Consider the following 22954-nt stretch of genomic DNA (forward strand, 5'->3'; position numbering starts at 1 on the left):
AGCTTCCATAGCCCGTCCTGAACTGAGGACAAGGTGGTGGGAGTGAGGACAGCAAAGGAGACGAAGACAGGTCACAGGCAGACGGGGACAGCCAGGGTTCGTAAGCAAAGGTTTGCTATGCCAAGCAGAGAATTCTTTCTAATGGAAAACAAAGCCATCTTCGGTGATGGCTCTTTCCCTGATACTGCTCCCCGACTTGGGAAGGCCCCCAAGTCGCAGTGAGGGGCGCACAGGGCATCTGTTTCCCCAAACAGCATCGCAGTGAACCCGGGCTCTGCAGGGAGCGCTCCGGGGTGGCCCAGACCCAGGCCCGGGCCCCTCTGCGGCCACCACAGCCCAGGGCCCTCGCGGGGTCGCCGTGGGCCGGGGACTGGGGTTGAGTCATCCGGTGTAAACAGGGAAAGAAAGAGAGGGCGACCTATGACCGAAGGCTGGGGGAGGCAGGAGCCGAGGGAAGGAAGGCGGGCGGGCGAGGCTGGAAGTGCTTTCCTCGGTTGACCAGGACCCAGCTGCCGAGGCTTTTTATACGAATCCCGTGGGTGCGAGCAAGGGCGTGTGGGAGGGCTCGCACACGGCGGGGGAGCAGGGCTGAAGTGTCCCCGTCTAACACGGGCCAGCAGCCCCGACGAGACTGAAAACACGGACCGAGATGGGGGCACGATGTCTGCTGCTGACCCCCCACTGGAAGGTGAGCACGTCTTCCGCCAGCCGGGGCTTTGTGAGCCACAGCGGGCTCAGAGTTAGGAGATGGAAAGGCCCCCTTAAAGCAGAGCTTGTGCAGGCCTGAAAATAGTCCAGTTTTGCTTTCTAGGAGCATCCAGTTGACAGAGATAGTAAGAGGGTGCCAATGCCGAGTGGTTAAGGCTCTCGGGATGAAAATGCGCCAGCGGCCTCCCCGGGGGGGGCGAGCTCTTCCTGGCCGATGCTCTGGCCTTCAGAAACCCCCTGGTCCCTGAGGAAATTCCCCTGGTGGAGAAGCAAAGGCTGGCGCCCTGTCCCCGGGTCTAGAAAAGGAGCACGTGGACCGAGCCCCGGGATCCGCACGGGACTTGCTCAGTGCCCGCCCCGCCCCCCACTCACCTGCCACCACCCCCAGCTCCAGCCTGATTCCCCGGCGGGAGCCGCAGGGTGGGCAGGAGGCCTGGGGTAAGGAGACGGGTGTGGTCTCTGAGACTGAGCTGACCGATGTGCTCAGCTCTACAGACCGTGGCCCCGGCAGCGTTGGCGCGAAGGTTCCAAAAGGAACACGCTTAAATGCACGCGCGAGGTTGGCAAGGTGGCCATCGACACTTAGTTTCATTTTGCCTTCACAGTTTGGAGGGTTTTATTTATTCCCAAGCCGGAGTGACTCGTTTTAAATTAAAGTGTTGCATACAATTAATTAATTGCCACCAGGACGTTCTTCCTTAATCTCCAGAATCAGCACTACTCCTTCAGGGGAATCCTTCTTAAGCACACCATGAAACGGACCCTCTGATTTGCAAGCCACTGGAATTGCTTTGGAATTCAGTCCAGCCAAAGAGAACTATATACTCAGCCTTCTCCCTCCTCCACACTCACACCCACACCGTCACCAGATCAAAGGATCAAAGCCAACTCCCAAGTATAACCAGTGTTTGCCCCACTAGAAAATTAGCTGTCGAGAAAATTTCACTGGGGGCCTAGCTATTCACTAGAAATTACCAGAGGTTCCTCCTAAAAAAGCTAATTCTATTTGAAATCGCAGGTTTTGACAGAATTCAAAAGATTATGCAACTGTTGGGTGATATGCAGCAATGTAACCTGATACATCTAATGTAATTTACACTTAATTAGCATAGAGGGTTATTTCAATATTGGAAACTTGACTATGCCGGTATGACTTTGAATTGTTAATTTTTGGTGTATCAAACATAAGATTGGAAACTGACACGGCAGTGAGGGACTAGATATCAAACTGAATTAAGACAAGATTCCCTACATTCTTGAAGGGTTTTTTTTTGTTGTTATTTTTTTTTTAAACCCAGTGATGCTGCAATTAACAAACCCTGGGAGAACAGAGCTCCTTTTATGACAAGCTCAGCTGTGGGAAAGCAACCAACAAAACAGCACTTCTCCCACTCACAGAACTGGGAATCTTCCTATCCTCTGCTCTCTGAACTCCAAAATCAGGGCGGGCCCAGTGGGGGCAGGGGCTGCCCAGAGGCCCGGGGCTCTGGAGCACATCTGAGAAGCCTGGCCGTATAGGCTGTGGAGTAGACTTCCCTCCGGCAGAGATGTTTGGGATGAGGGACCTGCAGAAGTTGGTGAGCCAGGCAGGGTGCCAGAGAGCGGGGATCCTGAGACGGGCATGCGGGCAACAGCAGAAGAAACCGGGAGGCCGCAAAATAGATGTCTTCAGACACGGAAAGGGCTGCCGTGTACGGAAGAGCAGTTTATTAAGGTTAGCGGCACCGGAGCTTTGTGCCATGCCTAGCCACCCACCCGTCCGTGTGGCGTCATCCCAGCCAACTGTGGAAAGGAGGGCTTTGTGATAGTGATTCCAAACAACAGCCGGCAGGCGGGGGAATGTTTTAGGCCGGCAAAGAAACCCAGAAATCACACTGCTTTCCCTCACACCACACGTCTAGTCCCCGATCTTCCTATGCTAGTTAAAAAACAAAACAAGACAAAAAAAAAAAAAAAAAAAAAAAAAAAACCAGTAAACAGAACCAACACCGAACGGACAAGACATGTTAGCTTTTAATGTCACAAATGTGAAGACCGGGGGTCACTTTTTACAAGATGCGCCTGTGTGTCGCGCATTATCAGGAAGCACTGACCCAAGTGTCCGCATAGCCCCCAGGGTTCACGAAGGACTCGCGGGTCCTTCCACGCTCTGCCTCTATCCTCTGTCCTGAAATCCACCTGATGTTATTCTGTTTCAAAGAGATCGTATGTGTGTGTTGTGTGCAGGTTTTGCAGCTACAACTTTAGTGAACGAATACAATTCTATCAGGAAAACTAGTCCTTGGAAGTCCAGACTCACGGTTGCCCACACTGCAGAAAAAATAACGACCAATGGCTCCGGTGTACCAGAAGTTCTCCCTATTTTCTCTCAGGTAACCCTCATGGCGATCCCCAAGTCAAGTGTGAGCTCAGTTTTACAGAGGAGGAAACAGAGGATCGCCAGGGCTGACTAACCCCACTGGTCACGTGGATAACGAAGTCCAGCGTCAACGCCAAAATGGCCACTCGCCATTACACCGCCCTCCCCGCGTCCCTCCTACCCCCCCACCCAGATCCTTGGCCGTGGCGCCTCCCCAAATTATTTTGACACAGCTCATAGCACATGGATGGGGCAAGGGTGCGATGCCCAATACGTTGCGAAAACTTGGTGAGTTTCTTTACAACAGCATTTCTTAGGGCCATTAAGAGACGAAAAGACACAGGCCTTATGTTTGCTGTTGCCCTTCTTGCAGGGTACCACCGAGGCCAGAGCAGGACACGGGCCCTGGGAAAAACCTTAAGCTGCTTTCAAACCTCCCTCGCAGGCAAGCACTGTCCCAGAGAGCAGGCCAGGCCCTCTGCAGCCAGGACGCATGAAGACCCTGGACTTGTCTGCATCTTGGCTCCGGTCCTGCGGACATGCGGCCTGCCCACGTCCCGCTGGGGGGCCGGAGGTGGCAGGGCTGACGCCCACGAGAGCCTCCCAGCAAATGCACGAAGAGCCTCACCGCCTCTGGGACAATCCGTGACCTCCGGGACGGGAGGGCAGCTGAGCCTGATGAGGACAGGCACTGTCTCTCTGATTCCCAAGGCCTGTCATTTCCCCAGGGCCAGTGGAGCCCGGGGATCGGAGGGCAAGAAGCCCAGCCGTGGTGTGAGGGGATGATTCTGAATGGGTCCTGTGTGCTGAGCGGAGAGGAGGGGGAGCTCTCCTCTCTGGGCTCTGGCCACTCGCCAGACCTGAAGCAAGGACTGTATACGGAGAATCGGTGTCGGCGCTGGCGTGGCCAGATGCCGGGCACTGCGTATAAAAGAGGCTGCATTTGGAGACGCTGATTTCCTCAACAGGGCTCGGCTCTCTCCTCTCCGTTCCTGCCTCCGGCCTTGCCTCCTCCAACCCACTCTCCGCACGGAGGCTCGAGAGATCTTCCCGAAGCAGACGTCTGACTCTCTCTTTCCTCTCTGTAAGACTCTTCGGTAGTTCAGAAACGGGTGCTCCGAGAGGGCCAGTAACTTGACCCACTAGCACATTCGGCTGGTGTCAGAGCCCCCCCTGCTTTTACCTCCAACTCCTACTCTGGCTCCCACCCGGGTGTGGCTCTGCGCCCTCTTCCGGGGGCCCCGGCCGCAGATGAACCCCCCTGCTGGGATTACCCAGATCCAGATGTCTCTCGGAACCCACTCCCGATCTTGCACTCGTCTGTCCGTGTCTTCCCCTCCCGTTACACTGCAGGCTCCTCGAGCCCGGGGAACGTATCTCGCGGAGCCTCACATCCCAGCCCATAGCACACGGCCCGGCCTCGAGCACACGCGTGTTGAGTGGATCGCATACAATTTCCCGGGGCCCCGGTCCTGCGCTCTCTGTCAAAGTCGATATACGCTGGCATTCAGAGGTGCTTCACTTCGGCTAATCCAAAGTACGAGCATCAGCGGCTCTTAAGACCCATGCCGGCAAAAACAAAATTGATATTGAGGCCAGAATAGAAAAAGCAGGCTGGGGATTCAAATGGCTCAAAGTAGAGGTGCGGTGTGGGATCGTCTGCCTGACTCTGAGATAACTACGATACATTTTCCAGATAACAGCCTCTGTTCCACTGTACAAGGGACCACACGTGGTCCACGGGAAATCTGTTTTTCAAAAGAGAGGGTTTTCTTCCCTCCTGTAGCTCTCTTTAAACACTGAATTTTCGGTTATTCACTATTGAACTTGAAAGCAAGAACATTTTAAACATCCATTTACCTTGTTCTCTGTATGTTTATAATCAGCTCTATTTTAATTGTCACTAGTAAACTTAGGGGCGCCTGGGTGGCTCCGTCGGTGAGGCGTCTGACTTCGGCTCAGGTCATGATCTCGTGGTTCGTGAGTTCAAGCCCCACCTCGGGCTCTGTGCTGACGGCTCAGAGCCCGGAGCCTCCTTCGGATTCTGTGTCTCCCTCTCTCTCTCTGCCCCTCCCGTGCTCACGCTCTGTCTCTCAAAAAATGAATAAACGTTAAACAACTCATCTTCCCCAGCAAATTTATGCAGTAACACTAAGTATTCACCATAATAGCAACAAATATTTGTAGCAAATAAAACTGGACATGTCTTTTCATTTAAAACTGTACCTTCCAATCTGCTGACTCCGGTCCACACTGCTGGGGGCAGGGGAGACGGATGCTGTCAAGTTCACACAAGCAAGGCCATTTTTTCCCCTTTTTTTTTAAGTTTGTTTTTTTCAGAGAGAGAGAGAGAGTGCGCCTGAGCAGGGGAGGGGCAGAGACAGGGAGAGAGAGAATCCCAAGCAGGCTCTGCCCTGTCAGTGAAGAGCCTGACTCAGGGCTCGAATTCACGAACCATGAGATCATGACCCGAGCCGAAATCAAGAGTCAGACGCTTAACCGACTGAGCCACCCAGGTGACCCAAGGCCATTTTTCCTAAGGTCAGGAGTGCAGGCCACAGATTCTCAATTAATATGCTTGCTGTCATATTAGATTCCTTGGTTCCAAGAACTAAATATTTCCAGCAAGAATTCCCTCTCGTATAAAGGCTGAATTGTTTGCTATTATACACATAAATTGGCCAATTCCAACAAGGGAGGGACTCAACCCAAAATCCTTGCAGTTCTGAGTCCTGAGAGTGAGCAGGGTCTCTCGATTCAGTTATCAGTCTTTACTGGGAAGCACGTACAGCTTCCAGCAATGGCTGGGGTCCTGGCGGGGACAGGCGGAGCGTCACTGCTTTCTCTAATCCTAGGAGCCACTTGAAGGTCCTTCCATATGGGACGGCATCAAAACCTTGCCTGCCTTCTTTACTGTTACATCTCCGGCAAGCAGCCCAACGCCAAACACGTAGTAGGTTCTCGGCAAAGATGTGGTGAACGAGTAAGTGCTATTGAATGAAAGAGAAGCTTGAGAAGGAGCTACCACTTAGAGAGCTCATGCATGTAGACGTTAGGAGCTCCAAGTCTGGAGCCAGACTTCCTCCGTCCCAATCCCAGCTCCACCCTCGACAAACCATGTGACTTCAGGCAAGCCCCTAACCTGTCTGTGCCGCTGTTTCCTCATCTGTAATACGATGATGTCAACCATGCCTCCCTTAAAGAGTTGTTGTGACGATGGGATTTTTTTAACGTCTACTTCTTTTTGAGAGAGAGAGCGAGGGAGCGAGCGTGAGCGTCCGTGCAGGCACCCATGAGCAGGGGAGGGGCAGAGAGAGAGAGAGGAAGAGAGAGAATCCCAAACAGGCTCTGCGCGGACAGCAAGGGGCTCGAACTCACAAACCGCGAGCTCATGACCTGAGCCGAAATCAAGAGTCGGACGCTTCACCGATGGAGCCACCCAGGCGCCCCAGGATAGAATGTTTTACAGCATGGAAGGCACTGAGAAGAGCGCCTGACTTTTACAGTGAGCGCTGGGTGAGAATACTGTTGGCACGAATTATTGCCAGGCCGTGCTGGTTGCGGGGCAACGCGAACGCGCCAAAGTCTGGGCGAGCGGACAGCATCGTCTTTTCTGTGGCTCCGGGAGATAAGGCTGGCTTATCTCTGTGTCTCGTGCTCAGTGGCTGACCAAGGGAAGGTTCTCAGTAACCGAGGACCGTTGGAATGGACGGCCGCTCGCTCAGCAGTCCGGGCCGACTAGCGTTCGCACACATCCACGCCATGCCACGGCTGTTCTTTCCAGTCGGTAATCCTTCGAGACTCTGGCTTCAGCCCTCCGCTTGGAACCTTCTTGCTCTCTGCCGGCTCTCTTGGCACGGCGTTGTATTTGGAGTCTCCACCTGCCTACCCGCTTCAGTTTCACGGTCCAGTGGGACCGTCCACAAGCTCTTTCATCATTTCTCCGCAGGGTAGGGTCTCGTAGACAACGCCCCCCTGATTTCATAGACCAGAGCCTGAGGACATGAGACAGCCCCTCCCAGATCGCAGCGGTCACAGGTGCCAACCTGGTACAATGCCCCAGGGGCCTTCTTTCCTTGCAGGAGTGACTCCTATCCTGGAGGCATTATTCCTCATAGTGAGGGGCAAGGGCTTTGAGGTCAGACCAGCCCGGGTCACGTCCCCGGTCAACCGCCTACTTGCTCCGTGACCTCAGGCATGTTTAACTTTAGGATTTTGTTTTCTAGTGTGTGTGTGAAATAAGAATAACCACAGACACCACCTCCTAACTGTAAGGGATAATGCCTAGAATGGTGCCACATACAAAGAGTGTCCAATAAATGCCGGCTACGATGCATGCAGTCAGCTCACGGCACTAACCGCCTACTGTATGCCAGTCCTCACGTTACACGTTAGGGATTCAGTGATGAACAGAACATCTGGGCTGCCCTCAAGAAGTTTACAGTCGGGCAGCACCTGGGCGGTTCAGACGGTTAAGCCTCCGACTTCGGCTCAGGTCACGATCTCACGGTTTGTGGGTTCGAGCCCCACGTCGGGCTCTGTGCTGACAGCTCGGAGCCTGGAGCCTGCTTCGGATTCTGTGTCTCTCCCTCTCTCTCTCGCCCTTCCTATCTCTCTCGAAAATCAAACATTAAAGAAATTGAAAAAAAAAAAAGAAGTTTACAGTCAGATGTATATAGCATACAAGTAAACAGACCGGTGCATGACTATGTGAGGGACACGATGTGGGGGCGTTCGTGTGAAAGAGAAACCTGGACCGTGTACTCACATGGGCAGCTGCCCAAGGATTTAAACAAGTTTTGCCAGTGTGGTATACACAGGTGAATCCCGGTAAGTTAAAGATTAGCATAACAGCAAAGTTGCTCTTACTGAAAACGACACCAAAAAGGAGTCTATGCAAAGAGTTTTCAAAGTCGGTAGGTGTTTCTTTAGTCTCGGTGAGTGTGACCCGTGTACTGGGACAGAGAGAAACCAAAGGAACGTGCTAAGTTACTGTCAGTTGTCGTAAATGCCTTCCGAGCCAGCCCACTGTCATCTGAAAGGACATCTCGGCATAACTGTGAGTCTGATCTTTCGGATGCAATCTGATAATTGTCTCTTACAGGTTATGACAAAGGTGTACCTAAGGGAGCCACCTCACCTAGAGGTGGGGCAGGGAAGGATCAGAACAGGAAATCTTTCTATCAGCCTTAAAAGATGAGTGAAGTGGGGCACCTTGGGTGGCTCTGTCAGTGAAGCGTCCGACTTGGGCTCAGGTCATGATCTCACGGTCCGTGAGTTTGAGCCCCACAGCTCGAACAGCTCAGAGCCTGGAGCCCGCTTCAGATTCTGTGTCTCCCTCTGTCTCTGCCCCTCCCCCACTTGTTCTCCCCCTGCTTCAAAAATAAATGAATAAACATTAAAAAAAAAAAAGAGGTGAGTAGAAGTGAGCCAGCAAAGAGTTTGAGGAAGGACCGTCCAGCCAGAGGAGGACACTCTGTGCCGCATTAACTTAAATGGATGCATTTTTGGATCAGGGGAAAAAGGTAAAACATATAGCCTTATTAATGGACAACCCCTTCAAACTAATGCCAAGGATAACTAGGATAATAAGGTGGCTACCTTTTGGTCCACAGCCTAGCTTCCGTTCACGTGTAATCTTAAACACAAGATAACATCACAATCAGTTGAGCTAGGGAAATATGGCTTATGCCAACCAAGCAATCTGCTATGGACAAATTTAACGAGTCCGAGAATTATATGTGTTTAATTGACCTAATTTCACTTGTCACATCTTCCACCTTTGCGTAATATCGCTGCTACATTGAGCTTTAGCCTATGAATCATGGTGCCCCAGAGAGCCATATCTTCAGTGGGGTATAATGAAGGTATAATCGCAGGAAATGTGAACAAGGTCTCCAGCAGCCTGAACATTCCAATTATCACCCTTGCTTTTGGATGTGATTTTTTGTTTCCCTTGGTTGTCTAGTCAGGTAATTGATGCTAAGCCTTTTTAATCCTCTTACTGATTGATAATAAACCAACCAAGGATGTAACTTCTAGTGAGTTTTCACTTCTATGTATTTCCATCTTAACACTGAAGATCCGGTTAACGTCAAGAAAACGAGAGATGCAAAATCTTACTTTTGGAAACTTTTGGGTACTTCCTTAAAGCTGAAAACCAAGAAAATGCGAACGACAATTACAACACATTTCCTATAAGGATTATTCCATTTTCTTTTCCCTCTTCTTCATTCTAGTACCTGAGTAATTCATTTGGACCCATTAGAAATGTACATGCTACTGCAGCTGAGTCACACGCTTACATCCCCAGAATTTCTCACCTCTTGTCTTCAGGAGAAAGCGAGTGAACAGCAAGTATTTACCTTAAAAAGGCGGCTTCGTGTGGATATGTTGAGATGAATAGAGATGTAATTGCTAATCTGTGACTTCTTCATTTCTAGAGGTAAGCAGTGAAAATTGGTTAACTAAGGTTACCCTGAGTGCCCGGAAGGCAAGACACAAAGTCACTGCTGTAATCAAGGAGAAAATAGCATATACAGTACACGATCCAAGTGATGGGGTCAGAGACAAGTGTCCAAATAGATCCTGTTCACCCCCTCTCTCACACAGGAGCTCGGCAAAGGGTGAGTTCGGCTGCTCAATCCGACAGGGCTTTAAATGCTGTCGGAGGTACCTCTTGCCTAGGGTTTCCTTGAATCAAGCTGGGTTCCGATACCGAAATTTTTGCTTTAAAATGATTTTGATATCAGGTTACAAGAATTCAAAATTACATTGCTTCTCCCCAGGGCAAAGTGGAAAGCAGGCGATAATACCCAGAGTCAAGATGAGAAGGTCCACAAACAATGATAATCGAGAAAGGGTAATGAAAACAAGATGTAGACAGATGGCCTGGATTCCTACGTGGGAGTCTTCTTTGTCTAGAAACGGACTTTGGATAGTGGTAGTCGATCATGAAAAATAAGGATTCAAGGCCATAAGAGATAGATACGTGGAAACAGTGGCAAGAAGGGTCCAACCAACCCCACCAAAGTGTGCTTGTCCACTTGAGTTTGCTTTAAACAAGTCACAAGCATGTATGTCTTCGAGACGCAAACCGGAACCTGACGGGCACAATCATGTAATCAAGAAAATCGCAAAGGGGATTGATGGGTTTTCCCATCGGGGTGAAGCAGAGACGAATTTTACCTCTCACCTTCGGTTAACTATAATGTTAACTCCATTGATTGTTAAACGTTCAAGCTGGTTTAGATTCAATTTTTGTTTTGCTATTTTCATTCTGCTTACTTAACTGAAAACTTCTGTTTCTACACTTTACCAAGCAGAAATATTGACGCTTCCTGCAATAACGTTGGGTCCCTTGATCTGTTCTCTGTGTGAATGCACACACACGCATACGTGCAGGCCTGAATTTAGCTATCAAAACGGTTCAATTTGGAAAACAGTCACCATTGCATAAAAATAATTAATCCGTGGGCATACCTCAGCACCTGACCGTGGAGCCGAATATTAAGAACGCCAGCCAGGAAGCTCGGAATTGTAATACACATATAAAATATCTCTTTAAAACTCACCCAAGCTCATTCAACTAAATTCTCACCTTTCTGCCTTTAGTTAAAAACATTTCTTCTCAAGCAAACATAATATGGCACACGGGAGGCACAGAGCAGTGAGAAAAAAACACACACACACACACCAGGTTCTGGAGGAATCCACATCGGCATTTAGTTCCCAGCCCTCCCTCTTCCTGGCTAGCATAGGAAAGTTACTCGGCCTTTCTCCCCAGCAGTTGTTTTCAGAAGGACGAGGACCACAGGAACCCCTACCTCCCGGGGTTGATGTGAGGCTCGGATGTAGGCAAAGGGCCTGGAAGAGTACCGCGCACACACAGGTCCCCACAAAATGCTAATTCTTATTCTTTGTCCAAAGATCGCGGACGGAGGTTTGTGCGCCGATTTGCAAAGCTTGAAATCTGCATGAAGGGATCACAGAGCGTGAAACCCATTAGGAGGAAGTGGCGACCTATTGTTCCCGCCCGTCTCTGTAAGTCAGGTGTGGACCGCGCGTGCTGTGCCCTGGCCTCCCGTGCGCTGAGAACACCACTGGGGCAAGCGGGTGTTCGGCCCCCTCCTCTGCAGCTTCCTGGGTCCTGCGCACCCAGTACTCAGAGAATCCTATTTCCGTACACAGCCTGCTAACTGGTGCTCTGATCGTCTTTTATATTGGATTTGTACTAAATAAAAGATCCTTTATTATTGATGCCCTCACCGGTCCTTTTCATACAGGAAATTGGCGAATAATAAAGATTTGGCTGCACACATAGGGGAGGGGAAAAAAAAAACCCACAGACAGCAGGTGGTCCAGCCATGCCACTATTAAATAGTCCTTACTGTCGAGAAGTACAGATGTCTGAGAGACTTCTATTGTGTTAGTCACCTTGCTTTTCCCACAAGAACACTCCACGTACGTATAACCATTGCTGTTGTTCTCTTGGTTAAATCACGCGAATACATTTACCTTTTTCCCTTTAGATGTGATCTTTCAACTTGTAAACATCTTTAAGTGTGATCAAAAGATAACCATATTGGGTTTTTGTCGTGTTTTTCTTTGTTTAGGCAAAGACGTCGGCTAATAACATAAATGAGAATGACTGCTTCCAAGTCCCATAATTCTTCGTGTCACTTATCGCTCATGGCATGGCAAAGAGTGATGAGTTTTTTTGGAGGGGTGCTGGGTGGTTCAATCGGTCGAGCGCCCAACTTCAGTTCAGGTCATGATCTCACGGTTCATAGGTTCGAGCCCCGCGTCGGACTCTGTGCCGTCAGCGCAGATCCTGCTTCAGATCCTCTGTCTCCCTCTCTGTCTGCCCCTCCTCAGATCACACTCTCTCTCAAAAGTAAACATTTAAAAAGGCGATGAGTTGTTAGCAAGAGTAACAGCGGGAAATGCAGCCATAAATGTTCCCTGAATTCCAGTTCACAGAGCTTTGTGTATCCGAGGACAGAAAGTGCATGAGTTCACGACGTCATCGTTGTGTCTTCGCCCAACATCGCAGGAGTTTGAGCCAAACAAAACCACAGTAACAGCATACGTGTAAATCGAGTCTCAGCCTGAGCCACAAAGGCTAGATCAGGCAGGTTTCACTGAAGTGCAAAGGAGGGAGAGGCAGGGATAAAGTGGTCACCTTCTCTTTCCTATCTCAATGGTTTGCTACTTTGACTTAACAGGTCACAGCTGCTGCGAGGGGTCTGGGGGTGGGGGGGATCTTGCCTGTCAACTCACTGTATACTTGTGCCCTTTGGAATATCTGCGCGCTCATCCTGTCCTCCTCTCGGAGGGAACCAGAAAATAAAGATGATAGCTATGTTACACTTTGTGTCCTGAGGAATCTAAAGCACTGGGTTTAGAGTCTTTTGGGGGGATATAGCGCTGTCAGTTTCCAACCTGGCGATCCTGTTTTTAAAATGAAACAGAGGGGCACCTGGGTGGCTCAGTCAGTTAAGCGTCTCTTTATCTCGGCTCAGGTCATGATCTCACAGGTTCCTGGGATCGAGCCCAGAGGTGGGCTCCGCACTGGAACCAGGGACAGGCTGGGACAGGACTGAGCCTACTTGGGATTCTCTCTCGCTCTCTCTCTCTCTCTCTCTGCCCCTCCCCCGCTTGTGTGCATGTGCGTGCACTCTCTCTCTCTCTGTCTCAAAATAAATAAGGAAAACATTTTTTAAAAAGTAGAAAAGAAAAGAAAATGAAACAGAACACAGGAGGCAGTATGGTGGCTGAGTTCCAATCCTGATTCTGCCTCTAAAAATTATTCTTGAGCAAGGAATTTGATCTCTCTAGGTAGAAGCAACAACAGTTTGCCAGATGAAAGCACTGACTTAGGAATTATCTTACATGCTCCTCCCAGCTCTAATCTTGCAGGAACACATACTCTTGGTATTTCTATTTAAATTCTCCTCAATCAAGAAAGTGCATTTTAAACCAGCCCATTTCAAACATTAGATGACCTATACAGACTAAGTAAGAAACGTACGCAAAAGCAGTTAATGTAAATATTCATTTGAGACTGTCCATCACTATTGAAGTAGCAGAAAAATATGCGGAAATAAAATGGTATACACTAAGAAAAAAGACACTTCAAGAGAAAGTATTGTAGCCTCATGATGGTGGTTTCATCAGTATTCTTTGCTTTCCTTCCAAGTTGTCACACGAATGTATCCTTCTACCTACATTTTATTCATTTTTAATATAGGAGATGATTCAATATGCAAAACCATAATGTGTGACACCACAGCAATTCACACACTCATAACTTTAATTCCAAATCTGTCACACGTTGATAATGGATATCACAGCAGAGAATAGTCGAGTCCTGATTTTGATCCTTAAAAGATAAGGCCATGATAATTTCCCTCTGTTAGAATGTACGTAACTCTGGAAGACCTTAACATCCCCTTTGAAAGCCGAGTGTTTTATCGACGCAGAGAACGATATAACTAAGCATGATTAATTCAGAAAGAGGGAAGAAATTCAGTATCTGTGTACATTATAATTATAGGTAACAGCTATATGGGGGCACCTGGCTGGCTTAGAAGAGTGTGTGACTCTTGATCTTGGTTGGGGTCGTGAGTTCGAGCCCCATGTTGAGAATGGAGATCACTTTTTTTAAAAAGTTAAAAAAAAAAAGTTACACAAGTGGGGCGCCCGTGAAGTGTCTCTTGGTTTCAGCTCAGGTCATGATCTCAAAGCTTCATGGGTTTGAGCCCCGCATCAGGATCCCTGCTTGAGATTCTCTCTCTCCTTCTCTCTGTGCCCCTCCCTTACTCTCTCTGTCTCTCTCAAGATAAATAAACTTTAAAAAAGTTGTACAAGTAAAATGTTTTAACCCGGCGTATTTAATATAAAAGCACACTGGGTTAAAGGATATCTGGGGTGTGCCGGATCCTCTAAAATGCTAAAATGGCCCATCTTTTTTGCCCGCTCTTTAATTTTAACGGTTGCCTTTTATTTCTAATTTACTCCGTGCCGGCACTATGCTAGGCGGCTTGTGTATTTTCTCTCATTTACTCATCCCAACGGTGCCATGAGGTAAGGGTCATCCCATTTCTCTGAGGCGACTGCGCCTTTTCCGAGTTTACAGAGCTAGAAGTGACAGAGATGAGACGAGATCTGGCTCCAAAGGGGTGCCCTTTCTTTCACATAATACATGCTTTTGCATGGCATCGGTTGAATCTCACTGAACCCCCCCCCATCCATATGGACTCTCTTTCCCACTGCTGTGCTCACCACCCAGCCCCTTCCTCTGAAATCCCCCCAAAGCCACAAAACAACTATTAGCTCCTTTTTGAAGGCGGGGGGTGGTTGATGTGGAGAAACGTTAAGTGATTTTCAAACACGCGGAAACGAGTCAGGCTGGAGTCAGGGACCGAACCCAAACCTTTGCCACGACAAGAGGACTAGTTACCTGCACACCTGGATGCTCTTGAAAACCTCTTTTCAAAAAGCACCTTTGGGGCTGTTGTTTCCCACATATCCTTTATAAGGAAGCAGATGTTACCTGCGTGGAGCATCAGGCAGTAAATTGTGAATTATTAAGTGTAATTAAGTGTCCTCTAAAGTAACAGAGTTTGACAGGTTCCCAAACTTGTTTTGCTGTGATTCTCAGTCTCTTAACTCTGAAGAACTTTTCTGGACTTTCTGCCAAGGCAAGAGTCAGTCTATAATCAAATTTCTCGCATCCATATGGGGTCATAAATAACTCCACCTTTTTTAAATGTATGCATACGCACAGTGAGCCAAAGAAAAGAAAGGCAGATGTACCCTTTATCCAGGAGAGAGTTGGGGAAAGCAATTAAAAATAAAGCAAGCAGGGGCACCTGGATGGCTCAGTGGATTGAGCGCCCGACTTGGGCTCGGGACATGATCTCACGGTTCGGCGGTTCGAGCCCTGCGTCGGGCTCTGTGCTGATGGCTCAGAGCCTGGAGCTGCTTCGAATTCTGTGTCTCCCTCTCTCTCTCCCTTTGCTCCTCCCCTGCTGGCGCTTTGTGTTTCTCTGTCTCTGTCTCTCTCTCTCTCTCTCTCAAAAATAAATAAACATTAAAATTAATTAATTAATTAAAGCAAGCAAAGTGCCATTGAAATATGTTCCATCCATATTATCTTGGCAATCGTTAGGGATGTTCACAGATATTTCACTTCTCCTCCTTTCAGACAAACAACAGGATTACACTTCCTTGCTCCCTTTTAAATCAGGTATGGCCGTGCGACCCATTTTGGCCAACGAGATACGAGAAGGAGTGAGGTCTAATGGAAGTGGCGTACGTGTGTATCACTTCCAGGCAGAAGCTTTGAGAAGCAGGGCATGATTTCTGATGTCGTCCAGCCCCTGCTATGGTGATGCGGGCAGTGCGCGTTGAGGCGAAGCCCCCATCACTCTGGGGCCTTGAGCGACCACGCGGAGCAGAATCATCTGCTAAGACAAGAGGAGAAGATGGACGAGGACCTGGAGAGGTTTGGAGACGGAGAGAAGAGAATGGTTGAGAAGCACCTGCCATTTTCTTAACGGTGCTGGAGAGCTGGTGGGAAAAGGTCTTAAGCTAGTACCTGGTTCCTGCGGGGGTGGGGGGTGGGGGGGAAAGACTGTGTGTGTGCTTTAGGAGGGACCAAAACTTGGAGAATGGATCTGGCTCTTAAGTTCTCGTAGGCTAAAAGGAATAGAGACATAAGAAGCTGTGACACAAAGGTGAATACGATAGAGTCATCAAAGAGGTAGGCATGCAATTTGAGGAGAGGCCAGAAGGAGGGGAAACCACACACGGTTTTAGATCTAAAAAGTATCATTTGAAAAGAACAGAAATGGGAAAAAAGACATTCTAACCACAGCGATAGCACGACTAAAGTCAAACATTTGGGCCGAGGAATGTGTACGAGGAGGGGTAGTAACTAGTTGAGCAGACATAAGGCAGGGGCATGTGAGAAGGGGCAAAAGGAAAGGAGCTCTGAGTCAGATCCTGGAAGCCTATAGGTCCAACTGTCAACCAAAATATTCAGAAATAAGACACGGGTATTTAAAGCCACTCTTTCCCCGGGGTGCCTGGGTGGCTCAGTCGGTTAAGCATCTGGCTCTTGATTCGGCTCAGGTCATGATCTCACGGTTCGTGGGCTTGAGCCCCGCGTCGGGCTCTGTGCCGGCAGCATGGAGCCTGCTTGGGATTCTCTCTCTCCCTCTCTCTCTACCCCTCCCCTGCTCTCTCTCTCTCTCTCTCTCTCAAAATAAATAAACTTAAAAAAAAAAATAGTCAGTCTTTCCCAAACTTGCCTGCCCACAAAATCCGCGGAGTCTGCCACGAAACGAAATTTGACACTTGTGGGCCACCCCTGGCTTCTCTGCCTAATTATCTATATTTTTAGCAAGCACTCCAGGTGATTCTTATGATCAGGCAAGTTTAGAAAACACTGGTCTAATTGAACACAGAGAAGACCACAGGCGTGGTTGCACCAGGATCCAGAATTTGCACGCATGCCTCCATTCTTGCACTCCGGAAACAAAATCGTCGCGGGGTACCTCGCACGCCCGCGGCTGCGCTAGGAGCCAGAGGTGCAAGAGCGAGCCAGACAAAGCCCCTGCTCTCGCAACATCTACATCCTACTAAGAGAAAGTGAAAGCTAGAATTATATAATCAATTCTTTACGGTGATGTGGATTGCAACTGGGTGTCTTTGTATGCTATGAAGGTGGATACTGGGGAGACCCGACTCCGTGAGGGGTGCCTGGAAGCTTCTCTGAGAAAATGAATCTAAGCTGGTATTTGAATGATGAATAGGCGTGAGCTGGGCAAAGAGACAGAAAAGAGAATTCCAGGCAAAGGGAAGATCACTGGCATCTGCCTGGACAGAGAGAGTCCAGAAGAATCTTCGAGAATTCCATTGAGACTTGGCTACAGAAAAGGAGTTAAACAGTCAACATGAGCTATAGCCCACGCTGGTGACACACTGATATATGCCCAGTCGAAGTATGTGCCAACCAGACAGGACTCAGACCTTGGCACGAGTCCCAGATTACACTTCCGAACTTGCTCAGCCTCGTGACCTTTCCCATGAAACCGATATGCTTCAATACCGAGAGAACAATATTCTATTATCTTCCTCACATTTGTCATTTGAACATTTTCAGGCAGTGTAGCATTGTGGGAAAGTGTGTGGGTCTTATAGCCGGCAGACAAATCCAACCCTATCACTCACTAACCATGGTCTTCATCTTGTTGAACTTTAGTTTCTTCAACTGTACAATGGGGTTAATGATCGTCTCTGCCTCGTAGGATGGCCAGAGTTCTCACTGAGATGAGGCGTGTCTACTGCGGCGGATAAGAGGTCTGATCCCCACAGACCTGTGTTTGACCACTGACTCCCGGGTGACATTGAGACTTGTTGATTTACTGTTCTAAGCCTCATTTGCATCATTTGCAAAGTGGTGATAATAACACATACAAGCAGGAGATGTCGTGAAGAATACGGATAAAATGCCCGACACATAGGCCATCCCCTCCAAATGGTAGCCATCATTAACCCCTTTTGGGGTTCAATTCACCACTCCGTTTCTCATGAGTTCGGAATAAATTTTGGAGCACGAGAGGCAACAGGCCTGAAGCAAGAACCAGGAGCCCTTGAGAAAGTCACTTCCCACTCTGGATTTCAGTTTCCGCAGGGGAGACACGCGGGAGTCACCCTCTTCCGGTTCTCTACAGTGAAAGACCTTTTCATCCCAATACGAAATCACACCCTTGCACGTCACCGCAATGCCAAATTGCTTTAAAAGTCTGCAAACGCCTACTCTCACGCTCCGCACTTGGCGCGTCGAGGACAGATAGCCCCAATCCAGGGACCGCATACTGAGTAGCAGTGGCCTCTGTGATCTCTGAGGGCTCTTCTGGTTCAGACATACTGTGCCGGGGATTAAGCTGGTAAGGGCTGTGATGTTCACCTTCAAGTACACTTGACAGGCTCCTTCAGGATAAGGACCTGGTCTCATTGACTTCTGAAGCCTGCCACCGTGGACACGCCATAAAATGTTAATGGATGGGATTCAATGAAGAGTCTTCCCAGATGTCATAAGAGCCGGGCTATTTTTGCCCTACAGAATGACTCCGGGTTGTGGCTCCGTGTAGCAAAAACAATTTGCTGCAGGAGGAGGAGGGGAAAAGGAGCGAGTGAAAGAGATGGGGGTGACGGCCAGGCATACACCACACACTCTTCCCGAAGCTTCTGAGAGCGTACGCGCTAGTGATGCACAGGGCACGGCCAAATCTGCACGCTGATGTGCGGAGGTAACCAGGCGCGTCTTGGGCCAGCAACTGCGGGCTGTGTGTGCAACAAAAGCAGCCAGCCCAGATTGGCACCCACATATGTGTGTGTGGGTAAGAACAGGACCTTGCATATAGTAGCACCTCGATAAATATTTGTTAAAAGAGTAAATCCACAGAAAGCATTTAGCCTAGCACCTGCACACAGTAGATGGTCAGTATGTGTTAGCGATTATTGTGCTAATCACAATGCCTCGTGTTTAGTTAGAGCTAAACAAATAACAGTTGACTCTTAAATTCTAAATTAGATCATTGTCTATGTGGAGTGATTTTATTTGATCTTATTAGAAGGGCTCCTCTGCTGGGTTTTTTTCTTTTTAAATCGGCTTTATTGGGGCGCCTGGATGGCTCAGTCAGTTAAGCGCCTCTCGATTTCGGCTCAGGTCGTGATCCCGGGGTCGTGGGATTGAGCCCCACATCAGGCTCCGCCCTGAGCCTGGAGCCTGCATAAGATTTTTCTACCTCTCCCTCTGCCCCTCTCCCCCTCCCCCGCTCATGCTTTCTCTTTCTCTCTCTCAAAAATTAAAAAAAAAAATTGTTTTAACAAATCAACTTGTTTATGGTTTAATTTACATAAAAGAAAACACACTCATTCTAAGTGACCAGTCCAATGTGTTTTGATGAATATATACATATATATATATATATATACTCACCACCACAATGAAGATACAGAATATACCCATCATCCCAAAAAGTTTCCTCCTTTGCCTTTGGACTCCAATTTCCCACCCCGGCCCCAGGCAACTACTGATTCGCTTTTTGTCACTGTAGGTGGCTGTTGCCTATTTTCAAATTCCATATAAATTTCATATATACTCTTTTGTGCCCGGTTTCTTTCACCAAGTGTAATAGTTTCGAGATCCACGTATATTGGTACATATATCAGTACGTCAATCCTGTTTGTTCTACTGTATGGACATACCACAACTTCTTTATGCATTCCTCTGTTGCTGGTTGCTTTGGGAGTTGCCAGGTTTGGGTTCTTAAAGTAAAGCTACTGTAACCATTTGTGTGCAAATCTTAGCATGGGCGTATGCCTTAATTTCTCGAAGGTAAAAATCTAGGAGTGGAATGACTGGATCATATGGTGAGGGTATGTTGAACTTGATGAGAAATTGCCAAATATTTCTCCAAAGTGACTGTAGAACCTAAACCTATACAGAATTTCTGTTTGTGGCCATGATGGAATAAATGGTACTATATTGGTCTTCACACAGTGCACAAGTAGTAAATTGAACAAAAGAAGTGAACCAAGTGTTTTCAGGTATTGGACATCAGGCAGCACTAGAACTGAGCTGAGAGAAGGGAGGCAGAGGTTAGCCCTACGGTCACTCTGATGTGGCACGTATTAGCCCTTGGATAAATATTTCCAGAATGTTCGCCATCATTACATGTGAGTCATCGTTACAGCTAGCATAATGGCCCACACGAAGTAGGTGCTCAACAAATGATACCAGAATCTAAATCAAAATTAAGCGGTTCCTTATATGGACTTCCTTTATGACTTTAGTGTCTTTAAAAAAAAAAAACTGCATTTTGAACAATTGCCAAACCTAGAAAAACGTAGCAAGAAAAAGTCACACCAAACTGCCATATACCCTTTTTCCAGAGACCCCATTCTAGTTTTGCCAGTTGTCTCAATATGTCTTCTAGCAAGAGAATACAATTCGGGACCACAAGTTGCACCCTGTCGGTATATCCTTCCAGTCTCTTAATCTGGAATGCTTCCTCAGTCTTTCCTCGATTTCATGACCTTGACTTTTTAATGACTGCAGGTGTCATTTTGCAGAATGTCCTTTATTATGGGTTTGCCTCATGATAGACCCAAGCTCTGCATTTTTGACTGAACTATCACAAGCACGATGCTACGTTCTCATTCTGTTCTAGATCGGGTAGTACAGGGTGTTGATTTGTCAACCTTAGGTGTTATTAAATTTGGTCATTTGATTAATATGGTATCTGCCCTGTCTTTCTACCGTGCAGTAACTTTTTTTCTTCTTCATAAGGAATAGTGTTTTGGGGGGAGATATTTGGGAACTACGTAAAATCCCATCCCTCATCCCATTTTCACCCATTGGTTTTCTTTTTTTTATTTCCTTTTAGTAAAGGGTTTTTGTTTTGTATTTTTAACTAAACACTACATCCAACGTGGGTTCGAACTCACGACCCCGAGATCAAGAGTCGCATGCTCCACCAGCTGAGCCAGCCAGGTGCCCTGTCTTACCTGAATTAAATATTTCTACGATGCTTGCGAGGTGGTGATTTTGTAATTTGATCATTCTTTCAACATTTACTAGTTGGCCTCCTATTATAAGGGAGAGCTTCCTCTTTTCCTTAATTTATGTATTCATGTATTTCCATCTGGATGGATCCATGGATTCCTCATTTTAGTGGGCTATAATCCATCACTATCATTATATATATATTGATGTCCAAATTGTAGATTTGGCCCGTGTGATCCTCTTTAAGCTGGCATTTGTATCCTTTGACATATCCCCATGATTCTTAGAGAGCATCCTTATTGTGGGAACGATAAAAGTTTCCAGGTCCATCTGGTTCTTTTCTTGCCCCAAACCTCGATGCAGTCATGTCTCAAAAGTGCTCTGACTTTTTTTCATTGGACAGTGAGAGGTATTTAGAAACCAGTAGCTGGGCGGTAAGTGTGCTTATTACTCCCAGGGTATCACTGCTTCTAGGACTGTTCAGTGAACAGTTAAGAAGTATGTGTGGGGGGGGGCGGGGGGGGGTAAATCTACACACATGTATACATATGTCTACACTCACATATAAGCATGTAACATACACATTTACGTCGATATTTACTTCTACAGTGTATCGATTGAATATTGGGTTCACGTCAATACCTCTAATTCCCACCCAACATCTCAGGGCTCAGTCCAGCTTTACCTCTTTACGTATTTGCAACTTCCTTCCTGAGTAGTTAAAACCCACTGGCTCCCCTTGTTCTCAATATATTTAGTTACTTTCTCAAAATATTTACTTAGTGGATTTACTCATTTGCTTCATCTTCCTACACATATGAAATCTCTTAACCCTGAGAGGCTGCGGCACCGCTTGGACACCCTCCCCCAACAGGCCTCAGCTGCCACTAGACTGCCTTTCCGTTGCCTTCAGGTCTGCCTAATTGCTTTCTGGCAAAGAAGGAAGACGGAGGGAAACAAGGAAGGAAGAAAGACGGGTTTCACAAATGTAATTTTAAGGTTACCTGGAAGAATCATACGGCGCATTTACAGTGAAATCACGTATCACTCAAAGACAAAGTTACGAAGTCAGTCTAAGGTGAAAATCAAGTACGGTCAACATCACTCCTGAAAATCTTTCAAGACGGCATCTTCTCGGAGACCTCTAAACCATGTCTCCATAAGAGACATGTGTTTCTTTGGCTGAGCAGTAGAATAAGTAGCTTGGCTTGAATGTTAAGAGCTGTGCTGTCTAAACAGCACGTACGGCACGGCCACGGCCTCGGTCCATGTGCAGCAAATAGGAACTGAGACCAACGAAGAGCCCACACTACCAGTTCACACTTACTTCTGGACATCAGCTCATTAGGTGGAAATTATGGGCATGATTGCTCAAACTATTCCCATTTTTTCTTTATCAACCCTAGTTCTCCTGGCTCCTAGTTACGGTTCTTTTCACTAATTATTCATTTACCAAATATTTGATGAGTTACTACTATGTGCCAGGCGATATCCTAGGGGTGGGGGATACAAATGTAAACGAACGGACTCAAGTCCCTATCCGCATGGGACTTTCCTTCCGGTGGAGGAGACAGACAAGAAGCAAACAAATTTACAGCGGGGAAGGTGGTGATAAAGTACTCTGGGGAGAAATAAAGGCGACGTGACGGAGCGATTGGTTGGCTACTTGAAATTAGCTTTTCGCAGGGGTGTCTCTGAGCAAGTGTCACCTTACGCCGAGATACGAATGACAAGTGGCGTCAATCACCCGGACGCCGTGGTGAAGCCAAGCAGAGGGATCAGCCAGGGTAAAGGCTTTAATGCGGGAAGGAGCTTGCCACGTTCTAGAAAAGGAAAAGAGGCCAGAGGAGAGAGTGGTACGAGCAGGTGGGGACGGGGTGTGAAGAGGCAAACAGGAGAGCACCAGGCGGCTGAAAAGGGAATTGAAAGGGGACAAAATGGTAACTGCTCCCACTTCAATCATTTCCCCGGGAGGGGGGCCGAGGCATCCGCTAAGGCAGCGGTTCTCAAATGTTAGCAGACATCAGATTCCCCCGGAGGGTTTGTCAAAACACATTGCCGTGTTCCAACCCCAGTTTTTCATTCAGTAGGTCTGGGGTGCGCGCGTCTGGAAATATTCATTCCTAACAAGGTCCCAAGTGATGTTGATGAGGCTGGTCCAGGCACCACGCTTTGGGAACCACTGTGCCAAGGTCTTACTCCTCGGGCTGAGATATAGGGACACCTGGCGGGGGGGGGGGTCATCAATGACACAGAAGACCTTGACAAAAATGTATGGCACGGCTCCTTGTATTGAGGATACT

At 47.9% G+C, this 22954-nt stretch overlaps 1 pseudogene; it reads left to right on the forward strand.

Annotated features, from left to right (window-relative positions):
* Positions 1-660: 660 nt before the first annotated feature.
* LOC101090245 overlaps positions 661-22954 on the forward strand; it is a 39131-nt pseudogene continuing 16837 nt past the window's right edge.

The sequence above is a fragment of the Felis catus genome, chromosome X, assembly GCF_018350175.1.
Source record: "Felis catus isolate Fca126 chromosome X, F.catus_Fca126_mat1.0, whole genome shotgun sequence".
In the NCBI taxonomy this organism is placed as follows: Eukaryota; Metazoa; Chordata; class Mammalia; order Carnivora; family Felidae; genus Felis; species Felis catus.